This window comes from Acinonyx jubatus, chromosome B1, assembly GCF_027475565.1.
Source record: "Acinonyx jubatus isolate Ajub_Pintada_27869175 chromosome B1, VMU_Ajub_asm_v1.0, whole genome shotgun sequence".
NCBI lineage: Eukaryota > Metazoa > Chordata > Mammalia > Carnivora > Felidae > Acinonyx > Acinonyx jubatus.
In genome coordinates this window covers 52,257,684-52,271,518 of record NC_069382.1, presented here as the reverse complement: position 1 = coordinate 52,271,518, position 13,835 = coordinate 52,257,684, and positions in this window count along the sequence as shown.

Below are 13,835 nucleotides of genomic sequence, written 5' to 3'. Positions count from 1 at the left end.
CACTGATTTAGGCTATGAATGAGAATAAGAGGGGGGTGGTAATTAGAGTACAGATATTGATGAATTTGAAGAAACTGTTGGAAGGAAAAAGCATTTATACAAGATGCATAGAAAATCTTGTAGCATAATTTGAAGTCACTATACTATGTCATTATTACACTTACTAATGAAAATGTTATACTGATTCAGAAGCTTTGGTTTCTGGAGTCATCAAATACAATAATTAATGAGGACAAAGATTCTGGCTCATGATCTTGAGTTACTTTTATGTGTTCTTGGCATTTTGTATGGTGCCTACACATTAGTACTTGGAAAGTACTTGGGTAAACTAGGTACTTTGTCACCTTAATGATGAGGATGATGTTTACCTGAAGCACATCCTTTTTTCCTATCTACAATCTGGTAGTAAAGTTTAATACAAATATTGAATCCTGTATTTAAAACAAGGGTAATGAGGAATTCTTGGCTTAAACATTTAAACAACCATGATCAAAAGCCAACAGTAATAAGTTGTGAAGACAAAAAAAAAATGTAGAATTTCAGCGCAGCACTCTGTGCATTAATGAAGAAATTTAGAAATTCAGGAAGTTAAAAAACTTGTGGACAACAAAAGACAAAGTATTAATGTATAAGAGTTTTTTGAAATAAATATTCATAATTTCAACCTTTTGACTGGGGTATCAAGGTATCATTCTAATTCTGATTGCATTACTTTCTTTTAAGCATCTTCCTAAACATAGCATGACATTTTCCCAGGAGTGACGGCAGTTTGTTGTAGTAGTGAAGGAATCAGTTCGTTTTAGGTTGAGGAGTTAGGAAAATGGTGGTTGAATTAATGGACTCCACAAAAGGCTGTGAAAATGGAAGGGAAAATAATGTGTTCCTGAAAAGAGTGCAATAAAATGGAAAGAGCAGTTATTTAAGTCCTCTATGAATTTGATGAGTTACTTTAGATTAAAAATAAAAATCGTGGTAAGCTATTTAAGATGGAAGAACCAGGAGAGTTGAGAGTGTGATAATATAATATAGGTCATGGCCATGGGTTGATGGCTAGGGATCAATGAAATTGAGTTTTGGAGGTAGAATAAGCTAGATGTTATATACGTTGTCCACTTGCTTGCTAAACATAGTCAGAATATGGATAAGATGGTGGAGAAGAAATCTATAAAACAGGGATAAAATTCCTTGAGCTGTAAGAGTTTTTTGTTGTTGTTGTTTTTTAAAGAGTAAATAGTGATTTAATGAGATGGCTACCAAGTTTAGCGGTTTGCAAGTGGCTTTGGTAATCAAAGAAAATTATGACCATCTGTCTACTCTGTATGGTATATGGGGATTCTGACTATGGGAATCTTTCCCTCTGCTGGGCTTCAGATTGTTGAGATATAAGTTTTAGTAGGATTAAGTAGGAATAAGGAATTCTCCATGAAGAATAAAGAAGCAATTGTTGCTTTTCATAAAAGGAAGTGACAGGAAAATAATTTCAGAGAGAGAAGAAGTCAAGGCACACTGAATCAAGGTAGAAAAAGTAAGCAGACATGAATAAAGCATTCAGGAGATGGTAGGTGCTGAGTCAGACATCTTTCATTTTTATATCACCTTCTATGAGAAGTGATTTTTGAGTGGTGTGTTAGATCTCTCATAACAGACTTTTCTTTTTTTTTTTTTTAACTGGGCTAGAGATTCTTACAGTCATTACCTTAAATAATCACATATCATTATAACCTGATAAAGACTGTGGAACCTTTCACTACAAAAATAAAACAGGCACCTTATACGTAAAATATTGAACACAATTTTACAAGCCCTTCAAGTCTATTCATATCCCAATTACTCTGCCCAAATTTGTATGCTAGGCCTATATCATTCATTTGTTTTTTCCCAAGGGTGTAACAGTGTCTGCACCATTTTGTGGCTTTTATTAATTCTTTTACAAAGAAAGAATGTAATGAGAGAATATTCCAGCTAATGTTGTGCCAGTGCCAGATTTCTCACTTTCACAAATATGAGATAAACGCATTTGAAAGTCAATCTCTGGAGCAGGTTAGCTTGCAATTTGAAAAATGCTAGAGTTTAATGATTTTGCCCCAGAAAGACAACCACACCTTCCCCCAACTTTCCCTTGCTCCTTTTTGGATTCACTAATTTTCTCTTCAGTTTTAAAGACACTTCCTTTTCTCTACACTATCCCTCTATCTCCAACTTTTTTTTTTAATAATTTTTTTAATGTTGATTTATATTTGAGAGAGAGAGCAAGAGACAGTGCATGAGTGGGAGAGGGGCAGAGAGAGGGAGGCAGAATCCAAAGCAGGCTCCATACTCCAAGCTGGCAGCACAGAGCCCAATTCAGGGCTTGAACTCAGGAACTGTGAGATCATGACCTGAGCTGAATTAGGATGCTTTATCGACTGAGCCACCCAGGCACCCCTCCAATTTTTCTTAACTAAGTTAATTTGTTTTATATTTCATATGGCCAGAGGATTTGAAACATGTTCTTTTTTCTTTTTTCTTTTTTTTTTTTTTTGTGGCAGAAGGAGAGAATCATAGGTTTTATTTTTAATAAAAAGTAAACACTTTTTCCTAATTACAAGAGCAAAACATATTCATTGTAAAATGAAACATGTTATTTTTCTTAAGAATAAAATCAATCATATGGGGTGCCTGGGTGGCTCAATGGGTTAAGTGTCTGAGTCTTGACTTCAGCTCAGGTCATTATCTCCTGTTTGTGAGTTCACTGCTGACAGTGCAGAGCCTGCTTGGGATTCTCTCTCTCTCACTCTCTCTGCCCCTCCCCACCCCTCTCAAAGTAAATAAGTAAACTTAAAAAAAAAGAATAAAATTAATCATAAACACAGTTTGGTAACACACATCTAACACCTCAAAATATTTCCCATTCAAATTCTACCTTTGTTTATTATTACTTGAAGTAACCAAGCATTACAATGGATACTAATAGTTGACTCTTTGCAATTAACACATTACAGTTTGACAGGGTTACAAGAGAGAGCATGGGGAAAACAAGTAAATACATAATTGTGCCATATAGTATATGTGAACTACCATGAAAGATTTTGTAATATAATTTATGATTAATTTTTGTATATACATCTCTTGAGTAGTGTGACCAAGTAATTTATCATTTGAAATTTAAAGGAAAAACTATTAATATTTATGTGAAGTCAACATATGTAAATTGAAATATCCCCAGAAAACTAAGATTTATGTTCATCTTTTTAAAGCAAAAAAGGCCTTTTTGCTTTAAATGTCAGTTGTGGAAATGTTCACAGATATTTATGTATTAGAGAGCAGTAAAATAATCCATGTGTGTTCATTTTTCAGATTTAATAATTATCAATCACCAGTTAATCACCATTCTCTCCTACTCTTCCAATATCATTCAGCTTCACCAATGTTAAGAACATATCTAAGGCAATACATTGAGCGATGTCTTGGGCCAAACGCTAATCACTTTTATCTTGGATCCTTCTCTTTCTTCTCTACTCCAGTGTGCTCATAACCATCTTCATTCTATACTTTTTAATTTTTATAGTGTTTCTTCTCTGATAGTTCAATCTTTCAAAAGAAACATCCTCAAAAATCAGCACTGCATACAGCCAGCTCAGAGGGAGAAGATGAAAAGTGATGTTTCCTGACCTGTCCTCTTTTGTTTTCATCAATGGATCCATATGATTGCTCCATAAGACCCTGGTGCATGTGAGATTATTCTCCCGTTCTGGCAGGAGGTGTTTTTGGTCCTTTCTGGTTGGGTGCTCCCAATACCATGGTCTCCAGAAGTGGTAATTCCCTTGAGGGTAAAGGGAATGGGCAGGGGCTTAATGAAGCCTCCATGTTGGCACTCTTACAGTCTGTGTTTTGGGGGTCAGAGACATGTTCTCCATTTGAAAGTCAAGAAGCTTTTGCTGTCCAGACACCTCCCAGTGTTCACTTACACAGATCAAGGTTCTTTTTTTCAAGGACTAGCCTTTTGTCCAAAATGACTTACTACTGTGTTTATGTGACGAAGGACCTGGAACCCTTGGTTGCCCTCAACTCCTGTTTTGGTCACTTTCAAGAAATGTTATAGATAAATGATATTGCTTATGAAATCGAGCCCAAAAGACTTTCTACATTTAAACATCTGGTGTATACTATTGCCAGTGAAGAGACAAAAATTCTACCCACAAACTGTGGCTTAACAGAAGGAGAACAACAAATGAAGTTTTAAGAAAGGGATAATTCCTCTTTGAAATATAGTTCTTATGAGGGATGGTGGAACCACGTATATCTTGTTAAACAGACAGTGGTGGTAGACCACAATTGATTTCTTTATTCAGAAAGTAATATCTCATAGATGCAAGAGGAAACCTGCACTGTAGCCAATATAGCAATTCTTATTTTGATTCATTGGCAATTGATGTGGTTTTATTTGGGTTTGTGATCTGGAGTCAAGAAAATCCCATGGAATACATGACAAAGTCAGCTATGGAAGAATCTTTGTACTTGGAAGATAATCATCTTTAATTCTCACCTGCATCCTAATGTGGCTCATCTTTTTGTAAATAAATATTTTAACATTACTTTGAGTATCACTTACATGCAGGGATATGTAAGCATCAGGTTGATTGTGTATTTGAAAGTTTCCAAGGGGTCAATTTGAGAGATTTTGCATTCACTGTGACTCATGAGCTCAATCATAATTTGAGTATGAAACAGGATGAAAAAATGTGTACATATTAGTAAACAGTGTGTGTAACATATCCAACAAAGTTAAAGACCAGTCGATTCAGTAAATGCTGTTATGCTGATTTTTGTAACACTATTGCATAAAAAGAATGCATGAACAACTCTTAAAATCCAGGGGACATCTTTCTATGGAAGCACAGTGGGAACAGTGTGGTTGAAGGAGAGAAGCTTGACGGCAGATCCTTATAACATCGGGAAAAGGATATGTGTTCTTTCAAACTGCACTGAGTCCTGAGGCTGATTGCGCTTTTGAGTTTTTTTGCAAATACTGCAAATTCATGCCATCAGATGAAATTTTAGAAATGAAGACAATAAATATGGCTTTCCAGAGCGGTGCAATGGGACATCTTATCAGTGGCCAGAAGATGTCTATGTGCAGGACAGGATCCCATGCAGGGGTTGTTATAAAAAGAGATGTAACAGCCATGATGAATAATGTAGGGAGATTTTTGGCCATGGGACAGAGTGCAACTCAAAGTTGCAACAGGGATTAAATCCCCCAAATTGGTCACTGTGGTATGTGTGGTTTTACATATGTAAAATGTGATATCTAAGATATCTGTATTGAAGAGGTCAGCATGAGAAAAAAGGAATTCACTTTTTAAGAGATCATTCTACTGTGCATTAGACTCACTTCAGTGGCTTTAATTGGACTCACTTCAATGCTGAGATACAGACTACCATTTTGGGATGATGTTGGTGAAGTGAAAGACGGCACAGAATGTGGTCCAGAATATATCTGCATCCATATGATGAAGATCCATATGTCTTTTTTGAAAAGGGGTTGTTTTCCTCAGACTTATAATATGAGGGAGATCTAAAGCAATAAATATCAAGGCAATGTCCAGTGGCCCTTCCAAGTGACAAGAAAGGTAATGGAGATAGTGCTGACAGTGGCCCTCCCCTGCCCCCAGACCCTGTCCCCAGAGAAAGAAGGCAGAGTTACCTGCTGATTGGTAACCATTTACCATTTGGTTAATTCCTTTCTTTGTTTTATGTTTATTTTCCTTTTTAAAAAGTGAATGAAACAACCAGAGGAAGAAAAGCAAACATGTTCAGATTTATTTTAAGAAAGAAGAGAACAAATTTATGAGTATAGAAAATAAACCCAATAAATCTCCCCACGCCATAAGTTTTAGTTTGCTGGCCATAAAAATGTTAGCACACATTTGTACTAACAGGTAATTGATAAACATTATTTCCGTTTCTGGCTTTGTTCATTGTTTCCTGCATATTTTAAATGATGTCTATCCTTATTCTAACACAATGTCAGTCTTACTCTTCTTTTTTGTGTTGCTATTGTCAAATATATTACATTTTTACATTATAGGTCTAACAATACAACTTTATTATTTATGTTTTGTGCAAATGATTTTTAAATCATGGAAGAGATGGGAAAAATATGTAACTACACTATCTTTTATCATTATCTGAAAAATTACCTTTAGTGGTATTCTTTGTTTTTTTTTCACATGTAAATGACTATTGATGCTATCATTTCCTTTCAGTATGAAGAACTTATTTTGGTATTTCTTCTAAGGCAGGTCTCCTGAAAATAATTTCTCTCCACTTTTTTGTGTGTTTTGCTTTATTTTGCTTGTTTTGTTTTTAAGCTGAAGACATCATTGTTTATCCTTGGATTTTGAGGGGTATCTTTGACGGATGTAGGATATTTATTTGCCTTTGTTTTGTCAGCATGCTATGTCATTCCACTACCTTCTGAATTTTATTGTTTTTGATGAGAAATCAGCTGTCAAGCTTACTGTGCTTTCCTTAGATGTGATAAGTCATTTTTTCTCTTTTTGTTTTTAAGGTTTTCTCTATTACCTTTGCTTTCAGAAGTTTTAGTATGATGTGTCTGCATATGGAACTTTTTGTGTTTGTCTTACTTGGAGTTCACTGAATTTCTAATATGTGTAGATTAATGGCTTTCATCATAGTTGGAGAGTTTTCAGTCATTATTACTGTGAATATCTATTTTCCCCACTTCTTTTTTTCTCCTCTGCTTCTGAAACTCTCATTGTGGGTATGTTGGTACATTTAATAATGTCTTATATGACTTAATTGCAATATTTATTTGTCTTCATTTTTTTGGTAAGGGGAGGGACAGAGGGAGAGAGTATCTCAAGCAGGCTCCATGCCCAGCACAGAGTCCAATGTGGGGCTCAGTCTCATGGTTGTGAGACCATGACCCGAACTGAAATCAAGAGTCAGATGCTTAACCAACTAAGCCACCCAGGAGCCCTTATTCTTCTTCATTTTTGATTATTTCTTTTATTCATATTGTAAATATTTTTTATGCCAACTCAAATCTACTGTTTTATTCTTTTAGGGATTTTTCATTGGGCTCATTACCTTTTTAATTCTGGAATTTACATGTGATTCTTTTTAATAATTTTTATCATTTATTGATATTCTCTATTTGATGAGTTTTTATTATTATTACATTTTTCTCTTTTCATAAAAGTAGTTTCTTTTAGTTCTTGGAACAGATTTGTAATAGCTGCTTAGAATTCTCTGCTAATTCTAGCATCCAAGTCAGAAGGAGGCATTTAGTTAAAATAGTTTATGCCTTTCTCTGACTTATTTCACTTAGCACTATAGTCTCTAGATCCATCCATGTTGTTGCAAATGTTACATAATACACACACACACACACACACACACACACATATATATATATTCACACACACACACACACACACACATATATATATACACCGAAAGTGTACAAGGGTTCCTTTTTTTCCACATCCTCACCAATACTCATTGTGGTTTTGATTTGCATTTCCCTGATAATTAGTAATGTTGACCATCTTTTCAGGTGTCTTGGCTATCTGTATGTCTTCTATGACTTCATTCATATATGGAATTTAAGAAACAAAGCAAACAAAGGGAAAAAAGAGACAAACTAAAAAAAAAACAGACTCCTAAATATAAAGAACAAATGGGTGGTTGCCAGAGGGGAGGTGAGTGGGGGATGGGTAAAATAGGTGAAGGGGATTAAGAGTATACTTACTGTGATGAGCACTAAGTAATGTGTATGAATATTGAATCACTATATTGTATACCTGAGACTAATAAAACATTGTATGTTCATTATACTGGAATTATTATTATTATTATTATTATTATTATTAAATACAAGTTTGTACCCAAGACCCTTGGTTCAGATTTTCACTCTGCTATGGGGTGTGTGTGTGTGTGTGTGTGTGTGTGTGTGTGTTATTTGAAGACTTTTTACAGTTCAGGTAAATTGTGATTTTGTCCTGTATTCAACTAGGGACTAGTAGCACTACAGTTATTTTCTTGGCTGCTCCTCAGATGGTGAAACTATTGCCACACTCATCCATGGAAACATATATGGTTTAGCAAAGACTTCAGATCTACTACAGGTCATACTCTGGTTGCTACTAAGTAGCTGCAGGCTTACATAAATACAAATCTTCTAAACACCTAAGGATGAGTGTGATCTCAGGATGAATCTTGTTTACTATTTCTTTCTCTGGTTCTTTCTGCTAAAGTTCTGCCTGGTCTGCCATTTTGCTTATAGCTATTCAGTTCATTGAACTACTAGCTCCCTCTTAATTTCTTGCTACCAAAATGTCCATTGTTTTTGACAATGCCCTTAGTCATAAACATTTCTGTCCCAAATAAAGCCAGTCTCTTCAAGAAGAGCTATTCTCATGGCCAAGTTCTTGCCTGGGCAGTACATATATGCCTTGATGTTTGGATGTTTGGAATAATGGTCTACCTCTTCTTCTTTTCAAAAAAAGATTTTTATTGTTATTCATTTTTGAGAGAGAGAGAGAGAGTGTGTGTGAGCAGGTGAGGGGCAGAGAGGGAGGGAGACACAGAATCTGAAGCAGGCTCCAGGCTCTGAGCTGTCAGCAGAGAGCCCCATGTGGGCCTTGAACCCATAACTGGGTAATCATGACCTGAACCGAAGTCAGACACTTATCCAACTGAGCCACCCAGGTGCCCCTTGTGACCTACTTCTTCTGAAGTGACTTTTCCACTCTACAAGAGGGCCTGGTATACCATATCTTCTTAGTTTACTAGTCCTGACATAAAATCTTGGTATGAGCAATCTGGGACAGATTGGGAAAATTACATCTTCAATATTTTAGGTATGCTGTACCTAGAGCAGAACCCTAGCCTATGAGTGGAAGATGGGTGGTTGGGCTGAGCCATGAAATCAGAGTTCCTTGCACCTTTTGCATGCTTACATGAAGAGTTCCAGAGGTGGAGCTGAGAGTTGAAATAGGCACCATAATTTTGGCCACACCTGTTCAGAATAGAATTTACATGACATAGAACCTGAGACGCATAGGAGAAGATTGTAGTTGAAAGGCCACAGATTATTAATGTTCTTCTAAAGATTTAGTATGTTTTATGGGTAAATGTTTCTCCATTTGTTATAGGTAACAGACATTTTTTTAAAATAACTTTTACAAGTTAAGTGCTTGGTGGGCTGACAAAGAGGGTACCCTGAGCTTCTGATACAATCAATCCAAAACTTCTACTCCTATGGTAATTTGAAAGAGAAAAAAGCAGGGGATTATACTACCAGATATCCTGAATTATGATAAAGCTGTAGAATTTAAGAGAGTGTGGCACTGACTGATGAAACAGAATGGAGAGCAAAATAGTCTTTTCAATAACTTGTTCTGGGTTAATTCGTTATCCATATAGAAATGATGTATCTTTTTCTCTGCTCACACTAAATACTTAAAATAATTCCAGATGAATTTCAAATTTAAATGCCAGAGAGAAATTTTAAAAATATTAGAAAAAAATAACATAGGTGAACTTTATAATATTGGTAATGGCAAAGATTATTCAAACAAAAAGAAAATCTGTAAATTTAAAAGAAAAACTTAATCAGACTCTGAAATTAAGAGGTTCTCTTTTTAATTAATAAACAGGTTTCATTAAACCAATGAAAATACATGCCATTAGCATTTTTGGAAAATATATTTGCAAAACATGTATATAAAAAGAGTATATATTCATAATATAGAAGTATTTCAAACCAATGAAGTAAAAGAAAGATCACCCAATAGAAAATTGGGCAAATAACTCAGACACTTGATTGCCAATAAACATGAGAAGGTGCTTAACTTTAATAGTTAAGGAAATGGAAACAAAACTGCAAATTAAAACTGATACCACATTACACACACCAATATGACTAAAATAAAAATTTTGGAACTGTCAAATGTTAGTAAGGATATGGACTAATTAGAACTCTCATATATGATGTTAGATATATAAATTTTTGCCTCCACTTAGAACATTGCTTTGAAGTATTTAATAAGTTTGATTGCACACATTCGGATTAAGCAATCTAATTCAAGTTATAGGCCCAATGGAAATGTTTCCATATTTTCCTGAATGACGTGTAATAAAACATTCATAGAAAAACTAATTATGATGGCCAAAAAACTAGAAACTACCAAAGGTCCATCAGCAGTAGCCTGGGTAAACAACTTGTGCTATATTCAAATACTGGAGTAATATACAGGAATGAGAAAGAATGACGTAAAATCATGTAAAAATGTGAATGAATTTTACAAACAAAATGAATGAAATAACCAGTCACAAGAGAATGCATATTGTAGAATTGCAGTTATATGAGTCACAAAATAAGTGAAACTACTTTATGCTCTTAGAAATCAGCATTGAGACTACTCTCCAAGGAGAAAGAAAAGGGGAGGTTGGGTGGCTCAGTCAGTTAAGTATCTGACTTCGGCTCAGGTCATGATCTCATGGTTTGTTGAATTCAAGCCCTGCATCAGACTCTGGGATTCTCCCTCTCCCCCTCTTTGCCTCTCCCCTACTTGTGCACACACTCATGCTCTCTCTCTCTCTCAAAATAAACCAACTTAAAGAAAAAATTTTTTAAAGGAGGAATATAAAATATGTCTCTGGCATGTTGGTAATTTTAGGATTCTTGAACTCAATATTGGTTAAATAGGCATATTTCACTATGAAAATCCTTTGATCTATATTTCTGTGATATGTTCATTTTTTCATGCATATTATACTTTAAACAAAATTAAAACCAATAATTCAATGCACTCAAAGTCTTAGACATTTTTTTTAAAAGAGTGTTAAAATAAAATCTTCTGAAAACTGTTCTGTTTGCTTCATGGCCAAGCTCGATGGAACTAATCTCTCGCCTTTGTTTGGTTTAGTTATAAATAAAAGTCAAAATTTTTACCCTTAATACATGGTTTCAATACTAAAGCATATGTTTCATTAGGGTAGGCAGGAAGTTTTGCCTGTTTTATCCCATTGTATATAAATTATTTTAAGTATTAAAATAAAAAAAAATTTTAAGAAACAAATGGAAAAACTAAGAAAAATGGCAAAATCAATTGGGAAATTCCTTTTATAGAATGAAAGTGAATCTCATTTTATTTTTTTTTCAACGTTTTATTTATTTTTGGGACAGAGAATGAACGGGGGAGGGGCAGAGAGAGAGGGAGACACAGAATCGGAAACAGGCTCCATGTTCTGAGCCATCACCCCAGAGCCCGACGCGGGGCTCGAACTCACGGAGCGCGAGATCGTAACCTGGCTGGGGTCGGACGCTTAACCGACTGCGCCACCCAGGCGCCCCAAAAGTGAATCTCATTTTAAACATATAATGGGAATTGTATTAGCGCAGAGGGGACAAGTTTTGAATATTAAGAACAAAAGCCTTTTTAGTTAGCAGGATTCAGAGCTTATTAATTAATAGCACTGATATTTTGAAATAAAGATTGACTTGGGAAAGGAGCTCTTTATAAAAGGAAAATTTTCTGGGGTGCCTGGCCGGCTCAATCGGTTAAACATCTGACTCGTGATTTTGGCTCGGACTATGATCCCATGGTTCGTTGGTTCGAGGCCTGTATTGTGCTCTGCACTGGCAGTGCTGAGCCTGCTTGAGAGTCTTTCTCTCTCTCTCTCTCTTCCCCTCCCTTGCTCTCTCACGCTCTCTCTCAAAATAAATAAATAAACAAAAAAGAAAATTTGCTAATAATTTGTAAATCATTTTTATCGTAAGTAGGGGAAATTAATCATTGCATATTACTCCAGCAATTAATAAATCCTATGTGTTCTATATTCAATAATATTACAGAAGACATTCTTTGTACCATCAATCAGCATGATTAAATCAACATAACTTAATAATATAGCTATTTAATGTGAATTTCATTAGGAAAATTAGAAGGAAGAGGAAGATACAGTATAGATGACCCTTGAACAACATGGGTCTGCATGGGTCCACTTACACGGATTTTTTGATAAATGTAATACCTACAATTTTCTCTTTCTTATTATTTTCTTAACATTTTCTTTTCTCTCAAAATATTTGCTCTCTTTTCTCACAAAATATGTGCTACTCGACTACTTATGGGTAAGATTTCCAGTCAACAGTAGGGCATTAGTAGTTAAGTTTTGAGGAATCAGATGTTAATGTGTGTATTTTCTACTGCACAAGAGTCAGCGTCCCTAACTCCCATGTTGTTCAAAGGTCAACTGTACTTGGAATAATTATAATCAAACATGGGACCATTAAGCAAAATGTGAGATGAAAATCTGATAATCTCACTATTTGACTTAGGAATATGCTTACCTCAGATCACAGCTGCCTAACTCAATATTGATCTAAACTTTTTTGTTGGTTTGTTATACTAATAATGATGAAAGAAAAATAGTTGTGAGTCTTTATTTTACTTTTTGTCATATAGACTCAGTGTTTGTCAAAAGAACATCTGTATTTCCTTTAAAAATGCAGCATCAGTGTATGATTTTATAACTCCATTAATAAATTTTAATTATTTTTACAGGTATTAATCTTGTGACTTTATTTCTCTTTAACCCTAAAATTCTATACCAAATATAATAGCTATGATTTCAAAGAAGCATACAGTAGAAAGTACAAATTTTGTAAAACTATTATTGGAACTTAGTTTAAAATAATCATACAAGGAGACTTAAACTTACAAAAATCATACAACAAGAGTATATAAAGGAGAGATTAAAAGCCAGTGTCATTTCTGAACATGCATGGTATTAAGCAGTAACTTAAAAGTTGTCGATTATTTTCCCCTGAGGCAGTCTTGAGAACAAAAATTAAATGTAAAATTGATCTAACTCCCTACTTCTATGTTAGAGTGATAAGGTAAACTTTGTTTTCTTTTTTTTTTTTTTGCTTATTTAAATAAATTATTTAAAAATTGTTTTATTCTATTTTTTAATGTTTATTTATTTTGAAAGAGAGAGAGAGAGAACAGAGTAGGGGCAGAGAGAGAGAGGGAGACAGAGTTCCCAGCAGTCTTAGCACTGTCAGCTCAGAGCCTGAGGTACAGTTCCATCTCAGGAACCATGAAATCAGGACCTGAGCCGAAATCAAGAGTTGGCAGCTTAACCGCCTGAGGCACCCAGGCGCCCCTAAAATTAATTTTATTTCATTTTTCAAAAAATGTTTATTTATTTATGAAAAAGAGAGAGACAGACAGAGTGCAAGTGGGAGAGGGACAGAAAAAGAGAGAAGGAGACAGAAAATCTGAAGCAGGCTCCAGGCTCAGAGATGTCAGCACAGAGCCTGAGATCATGACCTGAGCTGAAGTTGGGTTGCTTAACCCACTGAGCCACCCAAGCATCCCTTAGATTAGAGAAATATTGCAAAGTTGGTTAGAGTTCCTGGAAACAAAATCCTACACTGAGTTTACACTGTCATTAACTGTTGCATTACTTTGGTAGATTTGTTACAATTAATTTAAAAAAATACTGATACAATATTATTTATTAAAGCCCATATTTTTTTTAAAAAAAATCTAATTTTACCTGACTTTTTTTTTCCTGTTCCAGCTTTCTAGATGAGATATCACAGTATATTCAGTGTCATATCTTCTTAATTCCCCTTGGCTGAGACTCTCAGACTTACCTTATTTTTGATGACCTTGAAATTTTTGAGGTGTATTGGTCTATCATTTTGTGGACAGTCCCTCAGTTTGGGTTTTTCTGATGTTTTTTCATGATTCAACCAGGATTATGGGTTTTAGACCACAGAAGTAAACTGCCATTTTCATCACGATGCT